The following is a 15634-nucleotide window of genomic DNA, read 5'->3' as shown; positions in this document are numbered from 1 at the left end:
TTTTGGTACAGGTTTCATAAAATTTGTAGATTGCTTTAGATAACACAGCCATTTCTACAACATTAATTCACCCTAGTTATGAACAGAGAGGGTCTTTTGATCTTCTAGTGTCTTCTCTCATTTCTTTCTTCAAGTGCCTTGATGTTTTTACTTTGGAGCTCGGGAGATGGCTCAGTGGATAAAGTGCTTACTGCACAAACATGAAGTGTGAATTCAGGTCCCCAGAGCCCACTTAAGGCCAGCACTCCTCTGCGAGACGGGAAGTAGAGACACGAGACTCCCTGGAAGTTTCTGAAGAACAAGCCTGACGTACTCTGTGGTGAAGAAAAGGAGACCCTGTCTCAAGGAAGATGGAAAGTCTGGAATCTGGGGACGTCCTCTGATCTCAGTAAGCATGCCTGCATGTATACACCTGTGCCCACAAAGATTTTTAAAGAGTTGCCACTGTAGAGGCCTTTGGGCTTCCTTCTTACTTAAGCTTATCCCTAGGTCTTTTTGCTATTATAACTAGGATTTCCTCCCCAGCTGACTCCATGCCAGATTTTGTTCTTCTCCCACCCAGGATCTCATTGGGTAGTTCTGTCTGGCCTGGGTCCTCCTGCCTGTATTCCCCAGTTCTGGGATTACAGATGTGTGCCACCAGCCTGGCTCTGCTTTCATTCTTGATAAGATCATTGTTTGTCTGTAGAAAAGCTATTGATTGTTGCACGTTGATTTGGTGTGCTGACACTTCCCTAAATATGTTTCTCAGTTCTAAAAGTCTTAGGGAGTAAGGCCTTCTAAGAATAAGATCGTGTTGTAAACAAGTACAATTTGACTTATTCTGTTCCTATTTGTATCCTCTTTAGCACTTCTTTCTCCTCTCTTACTACTCTAGCTAAGACTTTGAGATCCACATTAAATAAAAGTAGAGAATGGAGACCCTTGTCCTGTTGTACATTTTAATATATATGTGTGTGTGTATATATATATATATATATATATATATATATATATATATATATAATTTATTCACATTACATCTCAATTGTTGTCCCAACCCTTGTATCCTCCCATTCTTCCCTCCCTCCCATTTTCTCCATACTCCCCTCCCCTATGACTGTGACTGAGGGGGACCTCCTCCCCCTGTGTATGCTCATAGGGTATCAAGTCTCTTCTTGGTAGCCTGCTGTCCTTCCTCTGAGTGTCACCAGGCCTCCCCATCCAGGGGACATGGTCAAATATGGGGCACCAGAGTTTGTGTGAAAGTCAGTCCTCACTCTCTACTCAACTGTGGAGAATGTCCTGTCCATTGGCTAATAAGGAAACTGTAGTACATTTGCACTGTGAATACTACTCAGCTATTAAAAACAAGGAATTCCCGAAATTTGTGGACAAATGGATTAAACTAGAAATGATCATAATGAGTGAGTTAACCCAGAAGCAGAAAGACTCAAATGGTATATACTCACTTATATCTGGACACTTGCCCAAGGGGCATGTCCCATGAAAGTCTTCACTTACCAGCAAAATGGAACAGAGGGGAGATAACCTATTGGTACTCTAGGTGAGAGAAATATGAGAGAATGGGGAAATAGAAGGATCTAGAGGGTCCTAGAAACCTATAAGAAGAACATTATGATGGGCAGATCTGGGCCCGGGGCTCCTGCTTGAACTATGGCACCGGCTATGGACAGTACGTGCAGTAAACTTCGAACCCCTACTTAGATCTGTTGTACATTTTAAAGCAAATGCTCTCAGCGTTTCTCCATGTGGTGTGATGTTGGCTGTAGGTTTGTCAACGACATGTTCTTTAAGAATTTTTTTTTTATGTGCATTGGTGTTTTGCCTACTTGTTTGTCTGTGAGGTTGTTGGATCCCCCGGGACTGGAGTTACAGGCAGTTGTGAGCTGCCATGTGGTGCTGTAGATTGAACCCTGGTCCTTTGGAAGAGCTGCCTATGCTCTTAACCCCGCAGCCATTTCTCTAGCCCCACACCAATGGCATACTGTTAAGGAGGAAGGTTGGAATGCTTGAAGTGGTACTTACTTAAAGTTGGAGACATCAGTATGAATTGATGTTTAACTTAATAAATATATGGAAGTTGTATGTAGACATACCCCAGCTATGTGTAAATATATATCTGTCACATATATTTTCTCTGTATCTGAGAGAGTCAAGACGCAAACACCGTCAGTGGTAATGAGCATGCCCAGAGCCCGGATCTTGGCTATCATACTGTTTTCCAGTTAAAGGAACCAAAATTTCAAGCAAGAATGCTGGTTCTAGGGCTGGGCTTATAACATATTGTGAGGACATGAAGTGCTAGAAAGTATCAAAGTACTGAAAATAGAAAAAAATGGGGTATTCAAAGAGAGCCAGGGGCCAGCTGTAAAGAGAGCCAGTGGCCAAAGCTGGAATAAGTTGAGCAATAAAACAAAGAGTGTAGAACTGAATTATAACCCAAGATATAAGTAAGGCTGTGTGAGTAAGAAGAAATGTTTGAATAAACATATGCATGGTGAAAAAATAATATCCTGCATCCCAAGATGGGCTATGTGGAATGACCTCCAGGGTCCAAAAGGGGAAGAAAGGAGAAAAGAATGACTTCAAAACGGAGCAGCTCTATAAACTTAACTCCAGCCAGCTGACCAGGCACCAGCAGCAATATGTCATCTCTATGGAATGTTCCCTTCACGTGAGGTCGTGAGAACATACTTGGTGGTCTTCTTTCTTCAAGCCCACCACTCCAGTCCAATCACAAGAAACCTAACTATCTGAAATTTAAGCACGGTCTATAAACACGTGATAAGTAATCTTTAGAACTGGGGAGGTCACCAAAAACAAGGAAAGCCTGAGAAGCCGTCATAGCCAAAAGATAACATGATACCCTGGATATGATCCAGACACAGAAGAGAGATGCTAGGTAAAACAAGCTCACAAAGAGTAAAATAAACCAGCTCAAAGGAAACTAAAAATGGCAATAAGTATGAAGAAGGAGGAGGAACAACAGGAGGAGGAGGAGGCGGAAGATCAGGAAGAGGAAGAGCAACAGGAAGGAGAGGTAACAAGCTAATGAGAAAACAGAAAACAGCAAGATAGTGGAGGTACATATAATTATGTTCAGTATGGATGATTAAAATATCTACTTAAGACGGGCACAATGGGGCACGCCTGTAATCCTAGCACTCAGGGAGGCAGAAGCAGGTGGCTCTCTGTGAGTTCGAGGCCAGCCTGGTCTACAAAGCAAGTCCAGGGCAGCCAGGTTGACACAGACAAACCCTGTCTCAAACAACAACAACAATAACAACAACAACAACAACAATAGAAAGGAAAGGAAAGGAAAGGAAAAAAATCTACTTAAAAGACAGATATCAGTCAGGCATGGTGATGGAAGCCTGTAGTCCTAGCACTTGGGAGGGTGAGGCAGGAGGATTACCACAACTTCAAGGCCAGCCTGGGATTCTTAGCAAATGCTAGGCCAAGCAGGCATATATAGCAAGACTTCTCTCTAAAAACAAAACAAAACAAAATGGGGGTTAATGCTGTTATTTGATACAATGAAGAGCGTGACTCAGTGCGTATAAATTTAAAAGTTAGCATCGTGCATCAATCAAAACGTATAAGAGAGCTGAAACATTAAAGTATGTTAAAATTTAACAAAGCCGACTTTGTCTTGGTATTACGGTGGGTGAGGAGGGACAGTTCTCTTCCCTCACCACACCCAGCCTCTGTGTTGCTCTATTCTAATGATCTATGTATTCTTCACTTTTCTCATTTCTATGTCTGATGCCTGGTAAGAAGCAACTTAGGAGAGGAAAGACTCATTTTGGCTCACAGTCTGAAGGAGCATGTTCTGTCATGGGGGAAATCATGGACACTGTGCTCCCTCTTGGTGGCAGAACCTTGCAGCTGGATTGCTTGTTATTTGAAGTGAGAGAGAGGATATAAAACAGAACTGGGATATAAAATTTAAGGTATGCCCTCCAGTGGCCACTTTATTCATCATGGCCCTAACTCCTAAAGTTTCCACACCTTTACAAATAAGTGTTCAGACATCTGAGCTTGTGGGAGACATTTTACATTCCCTCTCTCTCTCTCTCTCTCTCTCTCTCTCTCTCTCTCCTCTCTTTCTCTCTCTCCAGCCCCCCAGCACACAATTCAGGCAGGGCTTCTCCTACATGCCTGAAAAATCCTAGAGGGCCCCAGGAACAACCAGCCAATGCCAGCAACAAACAGATGGCTATAGGCCAGCTTAAAAACATAATCAACAAAACCCAAGGCAATATGGCTCCACCAGAACTCCCAGCAAACACTGAATATCCCAACGAAACTGAAACACAGGAAATTGACCTTAAAAACCATGCTTATGAAGATGTTTAGAGGCCTTTAAAGAAGAAGATATTAATAAATCCCTCAAAGAAAAACAGAAAAAAAACCCAACCAAATAGAGGCCTTCAAAGACATACAGGAAATAAAATCAAACAGGTAAAGGAAATGAATAAAATGGTTCAAGACCTGAATATGGAAATATAATCAATAAAGGAATACAAACCAAGGAAACCCTGGAGATGGAAAACTTAGGGTAGAGAACAGGGGCTACCAACAGAATACAAGAGATGGAGGAGTGAATAGAACACCAACAGCTCAGGCTCCAAGAACAACAATTAATAAATGGGACCTCATGAAACTGAAAAGCTTCTGTAAGGCAAAGGACACTGCCAACAGAATAAAACAGCAGCCTACAGACTGGGAAAAGATCTTCACCAACCCTACATCTGACAAAGGGCTACTATAAAAAATACATAAAGAACTCAAGACAAAACAACAAAAACAAATAATCCAGTTAAAAATTGGGTAGGGAGCTAAACAGAGAATTCTCAAAAGAGGAATCTTGAATGGCTGAGAAGTACTTAAAGAAATGCTCAACGTCCTTAGTCATCAGGGAAATGCAAATCAAAATGACTCTGAAATTTCATCTTACACCTCTCAGAATGGCTAAGATCAAAAACATGTGACAGCACATGCTGATGAGATGTGGAGAAAAGGGAACACTCTTCCATTGCTGGTGGGAGTGCAAACTTGTACATCCACCCTGAAAATCCATCTGGTACTTTCTCAGGAAATTCGGAATAGCTCTACCCCAAGACCCAGCTGTATTACTGCTGGGCATATAACCAAAAGATGCTCCACCATACAACAAGGACATTTGCTCAGTTATGTTCATAGCACTTTTATTCATCACAGCCAGAATCTGTAAACAATTTAGGTGTCCCTCAACCAAAGAAAGGATGTAGAAACTATGGTAAATTTACACAATGAAATACTACTCAGCTATTAAAAACAAGGAAATCATGCAATTTTCAGGCAAATGGATGAAACTAGAAATGATCATTTTGAGAGAGTTAACCTCGAGCCAGAAAGACACATGCTATTTACTCACATATAAGTGGATTTTAGCTATATAGTACAGTATAACCATACTTCAATTCACAGACCCGAAGAAGGTAAGTAACAAAGCGGACCCGAGGGAAGATGCTTAATTCTCACTCAGAAGGGGACAGGGTAAGAGATGGAGCACTGAGAGAAATGAGGGTTGATAGCAGACCTGAAGAGGGTGGGGACGGGAGAATATAGGGCTTGCAGAGAGAAGAGAAACCTTGGGTTGGTGTTTCTCTGTGACAAGCTCATAGGAACACATGAAGGTGTCTGTGGCTGAGACTCCTTCCCACAAGGGGTGATAGAGACTGAAGAGGGAACCGTCTAACTAGACAATGACTTTTAGTGGAAGGAGGGGAACAGCAACCTACCCACAAAAACTCTACCTAAAACGTACCCTTGCCTTCAAGATGTGCAGGGACAAAAATAAAGCAGAGATTGAGGAAATATCCAACCAATGCCTGGCCCAACCTGATACAATATAGCTGTCCTCTGAGTGGCTCCACCCAGCAGTTGATAGAAACGGATGCAGAGACCCACAGCCAAATATTGGGTTGAGTACAGGAAATCTTGGGGAAGAGTTGAGGGAAGGATAGAAAGACTGAGACGGGACAGGAGCCCTTCAAGAATATCAAGAGAGCAAACTAACCAGGGCCCAGGAGGGCCTGTGGACACTGAAGCACCAACCAAGGACCATGCAAGGATTGGACCTAGGTCCCCAACACAGATGTAACCAATGAGTAGCTAGCTCGTCTTCATATGGGGCCCTTAGTAAGGGAAATGGGGTTGACTCTGATGGAGACTCTGTTGCCTGCTTTTCAATCACTTTCCCCTGGCAGGGCTACCTTGCCAGGCCTTTGAGGAAGAGGATGCACTCATTCCTGAGGAGACTTGACATGGTGGGGTGGTGGTGGGGCTCCCCTTCCTTGAGGAGTAGGGGGGGGGTAGGAGAAACAGGGAGGGAGGATGGCACTGAGAGGAGAAGAGGGAGGAGGATATGACTGGGATGTAAAGTGAACAATTAATAAAATAAAGCAAAAAAGATATGAATAGAAAGATGTGTAGAGCCCATCATCTCTTCAAGGGTTATACTACCAGTGTCTTAAACTCTCTCATCGGGTCATTTCACATTTCTATGGTACCACTGGAGGTGGGTTTTGAGGGTTCAAAAGCCTTTAGCAAGTTGAAAGTCTTTCTCTCAGCTACTGCTCCAGTGTCTGCCTGCGTGCCACCAAGCTTCCTACTATGAGGATAATGGACTAAACCTCTGAAACTGTGAGCAAGCCTCTCTTTTAGAAGAGCTGCCTCAGTCATGGTATCTCTTTGCAGCAATAGAATAGTGACTAAGACAAGAGCTTAGCCTCCAAAGTTTTACAACATGGGAGTTTGGAGGCATTCCAGATCTAGCTTAAAGCACGTATGGTGACGATAGGTATTAATAATGTATTATGTACTTCAAAATGTCTAGAAGATTAGATATTGAATGTTCTCACCACAAAAAATGTAAGTATGCAAAGTGCTAGGTATATTCATTAGCTTGATGTAATCACATAAGAATGTATACGCATGTCAAAATATCAGTGTACACCATAAGTATACATACTTTTTTTCTTCAATACACATTGATAGAGCTTGAGGTAACTTAGTTTAAACTTATATAAATGGAGACAAATGTAGTTTAAAGTTGCCGAAAGCCAAGTAGTTTTTCCACTTCATATGATATAATTTTATGTTGACCAAGAATCTGCAGTAAGTTGACTGAAGTCATGGATCGTCTGGGGAGACAAGCGTGCCTTCGGTGATCTGTACTCCATTTGGGTAGGCAGGTGCACAGAATGTGTTAGAGACTCTGCAGAGGAATGTGAATGATGAAAACGCTGAAACCTGCGATTTCCCAGTTGATCCCAAGACTCCATGGCCTGGAGCAGGCACCAAAAGCCAAAGCCTTTAACTTTTAAGTAAAGTTAGCTTACAAATACCCTGTAGTTTCAAAAAGAGTTTGTTGTTAGAGTTTCGGTTTCTGTAAAAACACAGTCATGTTATGTGAATATGTTTTCACTTTAATTCCAGCTGTGGACTATGGGGATGCTTCGGTTTGTCCACAACTGTTAACTATGATCATCTCATTCGTGTTCTAGGTGGGGTGTGATTTTTTTGCCAGCTGCAGATAATTTAATTCTGGAGACTCTGGAGGGGGCCTGTAGTGGCTGCTGCTCCCAGCACGGCTCGTTCCTGCTGCTGCATTTGCTATCGCTGTTTTGTGGTTTGCTGGTTTGCTGGATATTCTGACGATATCTTGACAATGAAGACTGTACTTGCCCCCAGAAACCTGACACCCCTAATCAGCAGGAAGTAGTCTAAAGATGTCTACACCCCAATTCCCCTCTAACCTTTTTTCTCTCCTACCTAATGTTGGGGGACTGGAAGGGATTGGGGTAGAATTATGGTTGGGGGGGTGGTAGATATAGGAACCCAACAAAGTAGCCTGAAAACCTCAATCTACAAGTGGGTGTGGCTATGCAGAAGGGGAAACTTGGTTTCTAATGCTGTAGAAGTGGCAAGGAAGGAAGGGATAAACATCTTGTTTCAAGATAGCAGCAAAAGAGTTTATTGTGGATTCTGCTGCTGGGTTCTTTCCCATTATGCTCCCAGAGCGGGGGGGTTTTGTCTTCTTCTTCTTCTTCTTCTTCTTCTTCTTCTTCTTCTTCTTCTTCTTCTTCTTCTTCTTCTTCTTCTTTCTATATTATCTTTTTAAAAAGATTTGGTGAATGGCTGAGCAATTGGGAAAGTTGCAAGTGGATATGGAAGGTTCTGAGAAGCATAAAATGGATGAAATAGGAAAGCCAGAAGGGTGTCTCTATGCTCTCATTTTTGAAAAGGTCACAGAGTCGGCTGTGCAGCTAGAGAGGGTAGAGATGGAGATGGAAGCATTTGGGAGTGAATAGCACAGGAGAGAGAACAAAGGGGTTCAGACCTGGTGACTGAAAGTGGGGGCTTCCTACAGCATAGAAGGGGAAAGAGAACTGGACAGTACTATGCACTTTGGGTTTCAAGTCCCCCTAGCCCCTGGGCTGGGCAAGAAGCTGATATGCAGTCGAGAAGGATAGGCCATGCAGGGACACACACAAACACACACACACACACACACACACACACACACACACAGAGAGAGAGAGAGAGAGAGAGAGAGAGAGAGAGAGAGAGAGAGAGAGAGAGAATCTTGAACCAACTGTGCCACCAGAGGCCTTATAAAATTATTACCATTTGCTTACCCAGTAGTCACACAAGATCTTCAATATAAAAATGCTCTGTTCTTCAATTGCAGTAAATTCAGCCATTGACAAAGAAACTGTGGCCAGACTTCCAAAAGACTTAGATCTCAAAATATGTTAACTGGGAAAAATATGGTAATTTCTGAGCCACACCTCTAAATGCCCAATGGGTTAATAATGGTACTTTATGCCAGAGAAGGAAACAAAATGTTTCTTGTGGCAATGGGTTCATAGAAAGAATCCCTAGGTTTCCCCTGGTTTTCTGATGTTGTGTCAAGGGGTATCATTGGACAAATGAGTGCAGGTCCAAGATGTTTTCAAAGTCAAGCAGATAGTAAATAGCTAGAAACAAACAATATTTACCTATTCAGATATTAGATAGATAGATAGATAGATAGATAGATAGATAGATAGATGGCCTTCCAATACTTCAGAGATCTATAGAATATGGGATTTAAGATGTTTTAATAATGAAAGGCTTTTTCTGACAGAGAGATACTTCTGTTCCTGGCAGCACTCCCAATCTACTCCAGAAAAGATGATGGACATTGAAGAAGCTCCACTTGGAATTTTCTGCAAACATTGCAAAGCTGGCCATTGGCAAATAAAACAAAACAAAACAAAACACAAAAAAAACCTGTCTTTGCTTTGACTAACGACAGTAGGCTGTCCAAACTGTGGACAAGCAGAACACTGGAAAGTTAATTGCCCATCTTTGCAGAGAAAAGGTAGGCCAGTCCTTCAAAATTCCTGTTTCACAAAAAAGCCATCAGATATTCTGGGCTTTTAGGCTGAAGATAGATGCCTCAATGATACGGAAGAGCCTTGGGTGATCGTCCAGGGAGCCAGAAGTCTTTGTAACTTCTATGGCTTTGGAGGCTGTTTGCTCTGCACTTCTTGTTTTCTCAGACAATATTTGTCCTTCTTGAGTATCTGATGGGGTTGAAGACTAGATAGTTAAAGTCCTACAGTTTTCCTTATTAAAAATTAAGGACATAAAGCTTAAGTTGGTTAGGATCTAATAAAATGATTTAGGGTCTAAAATGATATTTTTAAAGTCTTAGATGCCCCAGCATCTATCCCAATCTCCTGCTAAGTGACAACGTCCAGGGGACATCCCTGTTGGCTAGTGTCCAATTATAAGTGAGTATATGCCATGTGTATCTTTCTGGTTTCGATAGTTGTGTGGAGAGCAGGCACTGACTCTGACATGAACTTTGGTGCCCCCTATTTGACCACTTACCCTTGGTAGGGAGGCCTGGTGGCACTCAGAGGAAGGGTAAGCAGGCTATCAGGATGAGACCTGATAGGGTGTGATCATATGGTAGGGGAGGAGGTCCCCTTCTGTGACAGACCTAAGGGAGGGGAATAGGGTGAAAGAGGGAAGGAGGGATGAAAGGGAAGATGTAAGTGAGGGGATGACAATTTATATATAATCTGAATAAATTACTTAAAAATTTAAAAACAAAGTCTTAAATGTAAGTTATGATGAGAAAATGATTTAGGTACCGAACTTTGTACCCACCAGGACAGGATAGATAGTGGAGTATTTTTTCCAAGATTGCCTGGGCATTGTAAATATAATTCTTACATGACAGTTGTCATTATTATTCTTGCTGCCTATAGTTTATTAATGTTAAAGAAAAAGCCATTTTTTGACTAAAAGGGGGAAACAGTGAGAATTTTCCTCTCTTTAAAAGCCCAGTTATACAACAGGTGTCGTGGCGCACACCTTTAATCCCAGCACTTGGGAGGCAGAGGCAGGCAGATCTCTGTGAGTTCAAGGCCAGCCTGATCTACAAAGCGAGTAGCCAGGGTTGTTGTACAGAGAAACCCTGTCTCGGAAAACGAAACAAAACACCCAAAAGAAAACAAAACTACTAAAACCCTGAGTTATGTTATGTGACTATGTTTTTGTTTTAATCCCAGGTGTGGGATATAGGGCTGCTCCAGCTTGTTCACAGCCATTATCTACGATTGTCTCTTCCATTAGGAGGGGGCATGATTTTTTATTTTTATTTATTTATTTATTTTTGCCAGCTGCAGATAGTTTAATTCTGGGGTCTTTGGAGAGCCTTAGAGAGCCTGTAGTATCTGCTGCCCCCCTGCTGCTACTGCCACTGCTGCTGCTGTTGCTGGATTTCTGGATTGCTGAATATTCTGACAACAAAGACTGGACTTGCCCCTAGGAACCTGATACCCCTAATCAGCAGAAAGTAGTCTAAGGAGGTCTCTGCCCCCTTTCCTCTTTAACCTTCTTTTTTCCCCACCTCATGATTTGGGGTTGGAAGGGATTTGGGTAGAATAAGGGTTGGAAGGGTGGTAGATACAAGAATCCAGTAAAGCAGCCCCCCAAAGTATGCCTACAAGAGCCTCTAAGATTTGGACAAACATAGGAGAAGTTTTGCAACATCATACAATATAAATAGGAAAATGAATTTACTGATAACCCTACTTCATTACTTTGGCTACCTGAGGTCCTGTGTTGGATATTCTGAGGCTGGCTATAATGCCACAAAAGATGACAAGCTGTGTTGTGAACATGGTTGGAGATGGTGGGGAAAGAGTACTATGAAATGGCCTTTGGTTAATTTCAAGATCTCTGGCTTTGAGGACTTGAATATGGGCTCTGCTACTTACTCCCTGTAGTATCTTACAAGACCACAGTCTCAACATTCATAATTTAATGATAATTTATTATTAAAATGTTTCCATTCTGTATGATTGTGACAATCCCTTTGTAACCTATAAACACTAATAAGATGTTTTTCAAGGAATTGTCTCTGGCAGGCTGTGATTTTTTTATTCACACTAAGTCATTCATTGTATATATTTTGAGAAACTTTTTAATCCTTCCTTCATAAATTACATATCCACTGCAGCTTTCCTTCCTTCCCTTCTTTCCCTTCCCCCAGTCTCTCCCCACTACCTCCCTTCTCTCCTAGATTTATCCCAGCCCCCACCTTCCCTCAGAAAAGAGCAGGTCTCCAGGGACATGAACCAAACATGGCATAACAAGTTACAGTAAGACCAGGGACATATTATCACATCAAGGCTGTATGAGGCAACTCAGTAGGAGGATAAGAGTCTCACACACAGGTGAAAGATTCAGAGACACTCCATGCTCCCACTTTTAAGAATCCCATGAGAACACCAAGCTACCCAGCCGTAAAATATGTACAGAGGACGTAGGTCAGAACCTACAGGCTCCCTGATCTCTGAGAGTCCCCATGAATCCCAGTCAGTTTATTCTGTGGGCCATGTTCTTGTGGTGTCCTTGACCCCCTCTGGTTCCTCTGATCTTTCCTCTCTCTCCTCTACAGGACTTCCCAAGCTCTACCTAATATTTTATCTTGGGATTCTGCACCTGCTTGCATCAGTTGCTTGATGAAGTCTCTCTGTTCTCTCTGATGATGATTCTGCTAGACTCTGGTCCCAGACACTCTGCAGGCAGAACAAACCATAGGTCAAAGGCTTTGTGGCTGGGTTAGTGTCCCAGTCCCTCCATTTGAGGCCTTTCCACGTTATAGAAGATGGCTGCTTTAGGCTCTGCGTCCCCGTTGCTAGAAGTTTTTGTTAAGGTTACTCTCATACATTCCATGGTATTTCTATTGCACTAGATTTCTGCCTTCTTCTGAAAATTTTGACCAGCTTGGAAAATAATGATTTTGTGACCACTTGATTAAGACAAAGAATGTCCAGGTAGCTGACAGAATATTACTTGTGGGTATGAGTGTGAGGTTTCTTCTGGAAGAGACTAGCATTTTATAGAGCAGGCTAAGTGACCAAACTTCTCTCTCATAGATGTGGAGAGGAGTCATTTAATACATTGAGGGCCTAAAAAATGGAAAAGAAGATACAGAGTGAATTTTCTTTCTTTCTGGGTGAAGATATTTATCTTCTCTGCCTTGGATATCAGAACTCTTGGTTCTCATGCGGTTTGACTCTGAAAACTTTCTCTTGAAACAAGAAGATTGCTGAAATTCAGATGCCAGCCTGGCCTACATATTGAGTACCAGGCTACCATGATATATATATCAAGACTATAAACAAGCAGATAGATAGATAGACAGACAGACAGACAGATAGACAGATAGATAGACAGATAGACAGATAGACAGATATTATAATATAGGTATTTAACCATTTTTTCCAAAGAATAAATTCCAAACATTTGTGTGATGACAGCCTCATTTGTATGGTCTCCCTAGGGTTCTATGTTTCATACAAAAACTTACTTGAATTTGAAAGATCCTTTTAGATTTGTATTTAACAGCTCAGCCATTTGTACTATAAACTTGTAGTTTGCATGGCAATGCTACCCTCATTTAAATTAGAATGACAATCATAGGCTGATTCTGGAACGATATCCATGAATTTCCATGGTGAAAACAAGGTAGACCAGTTGAAATTTCAGCCTCTGTTAGAGAGGGAATCAGGGATTTCTGGTAATACTTTTATATCCAAACAGCCAACTGTTGACAGGGGCAATACCATGAGTTAGTGATTTAATACATCTGTGAAAATTCTGTCTATCCTTAAGTCATTACTGTAGTTGAAGGCTGCTGAAAATTATCAGAAAATCAGCAGCTAAGACATTCTACGGAGGAAGGAGTGTCTTCCAGCATTGGAGGTTGGTCTAAAGGGGAGCTGGCAGAGTTCTAATCATGTACTATTGTCAAGGAAGCAGAACCTCCTTCAGAATGTTGTGAGGGGTAACCGCCTTTACTGTGAACTTTAAAAGGCTGTACTCTACTCTCCCTTTTCTAATGAAGAGAGGCATCTATAAGGGCTAAAGGAATGTGCTCACTTTAAACCCACAGCGGTAGGAAGAACTCTAAGGAGCATCCAAGAGTCTCAACCTTCGAACTGCCCCATTCCTTGCATGTGGGAGGGACCGATGGGTCTAATCAGTGTCACTATATGATCAGGTTACATATGGAAGAGGAGGGGGAGTTTTGCAAATGAAATTATGGGTTTTAATCAGTGAAGGATAAGTTAATAAAGCAGGGTGAAGTCAATTTTCTTTAAGTCTGTTAAGGGTAAAATTGACTCAATCTGGGTAAACACCTTCAAAATAGCCAAGCCCTTCCTGAAAGGGAGTGTCCATGAGTTATCCAGTAACAAGGAGGCTCTACGAACAGTCATATGAAGCTGGAAGCAGGCCCTGAGCCCCACATGAGCCTGCAGCCCTGGCTAACACGGTGACACCCATCTCGTGCGACTGAGCAGATGACGCAGCCAAGCCAAGCCTGGACCCACAGACACTATGAGGTGATGAATACATTATCGTCTGCTGCGTTTGTGGTGATTTGAGATGTAGCACCCATCCTTCATGTGCTTGCCTAGTGATCCAGAGTGTGCCATGTGTTGGCTGTTCATGCCTGCTCAAGAGGCGAGAAAAGCTTCCCTGCTGTGGGCCCCCTTTGTAAATTTTAGTAAACCTTCAAGGCAGGAAAGTGGACAGACCCCTGCCCAAGCAACTCCAGCAGCCAGGTCCTCCCTCAGACCTCTCTGTCATAACTGTGTTTCTAGCCTCTGTAACTGTCACAAAGGTCATCTCTAGCCCCTTGATAGGATCCTTCCCAGATTATGCTAATTTTAGGTGAAAAGTCTGAAGCAAAGAGTCACCAGTCCCTGAGCAGGAAAACTCACCAATCCCTAGGCTCCCCCAACCTCAGGACTTGAAATCCTACCAATCCTCACCCTAGAAATCTCTGCCTTAGAAAGCTCCACCCACTAAGAAATCCTATATAAGGGCTGTGTCTTCTCAGTTCCCTGGTGTCCTTTCCCGAAGCAGGAGCGGCCAAGCCTGGATTCATTCCTCCACACACTGGACCCTCCCAATAAATCTCTTTTTATGAGATTTGCTGCCTGGTGTGACTCATTGGAAGAAGCCGAGAAGCAATGAAGAAAAGAAGTGAAGAAGCAGGGTTGCGTGGCTGAGGCTCCTCAGGTCCTGAGCTCAGCTGGGGATACCCTCCTGTGGGAGCTGCAGTGCCTCTACTGAGGAAGCTTCCTCTCAGAGCTGTGTGGTTCCTGGGCTCCTGCGTCTCAGGATGCCTTACCGTCGGCATACCTTCTCTCCTCAGAGCTGTGTGGTTCCTAGGCTTCTGAGTCCCAGGGCACCCTACCTTCTTACACAGGAAGGCCAACACTGTACACACCGAGTGATGGTCAGTTCTTTCAAAGGTGATTTGACACCCCTGAGACATTTTAACTGTGTTTTGTAATATGGCTCTACAATGGAATGGGCATTTTAGAAAGTTTTTTTTTTTTTTTTTTTTTTTCCTCACCAAGAAGTCCAGTTCTCGTTCCTAATCCGTGTTCCTTGTTTCCTGAATTACCTAGTTTCCCCGCCTGCTCATTCTCCTTTCTTAGGCTCACCTAAGGGCACAAATACTATTGATGAAACAACCTAACTTTGTTGGGAGACAAATCTGGGACCTGGTGTGTATGGGCTGGTGTGTCATGTGGGAGTGTGAGCCCCTTGTGAGCCGGCCGGTGTGCCACATGTGAGTGTGAGCCCCCTCATACAGGAAAGGAGAGAAGAAAGAAATAGCCAGGGGCTGGAGGCTGTGGGTAGCTTTTTAAAGGGTTACCTCAGAATTCCCCAGCAAGGCACAGGAAGTGGGAGGTTCCAAAGTCAAGTGGCTTTCTGGTTATTGTGAAGGCCTGGTGGCAGAAGTGGGAGAGTACATTTTGTCTGTTGCTATGTTGGCTTGACTTACGTTTGTGTTTTAAAATAAACTGATAACCATTACTAACTCTAATAAGAAGGAAAGAAACTGAACCCGTAAAGACCACACCTGTACCAATACTGACAGTGGAGTTATTTGTACAATTCAGTGAAGTTTTTCTTAGGATAAATGTGAATAAATTCATATCTATCTATTGGAAAACAGATTAAACTTACACATTCACAGGCAAATACTTCTTAAAAC

The sequence above is a fragment of the Acomys russatus genome, chromosome 1 (genome assembly GCF_903995435.1).
Source record: "Acomys russatus chromosome 1, mAcoRus1.1, whole genome shotgun sequence".
NCBI classification, from domain to species: Eukaryota; Metazoa; Chordata; class Mammalia; order Rodentia; family Muridae; genus Acomys; species Acomys russatus.
This window is presented reverse-complemented; position numbering follows the sequence as displayed.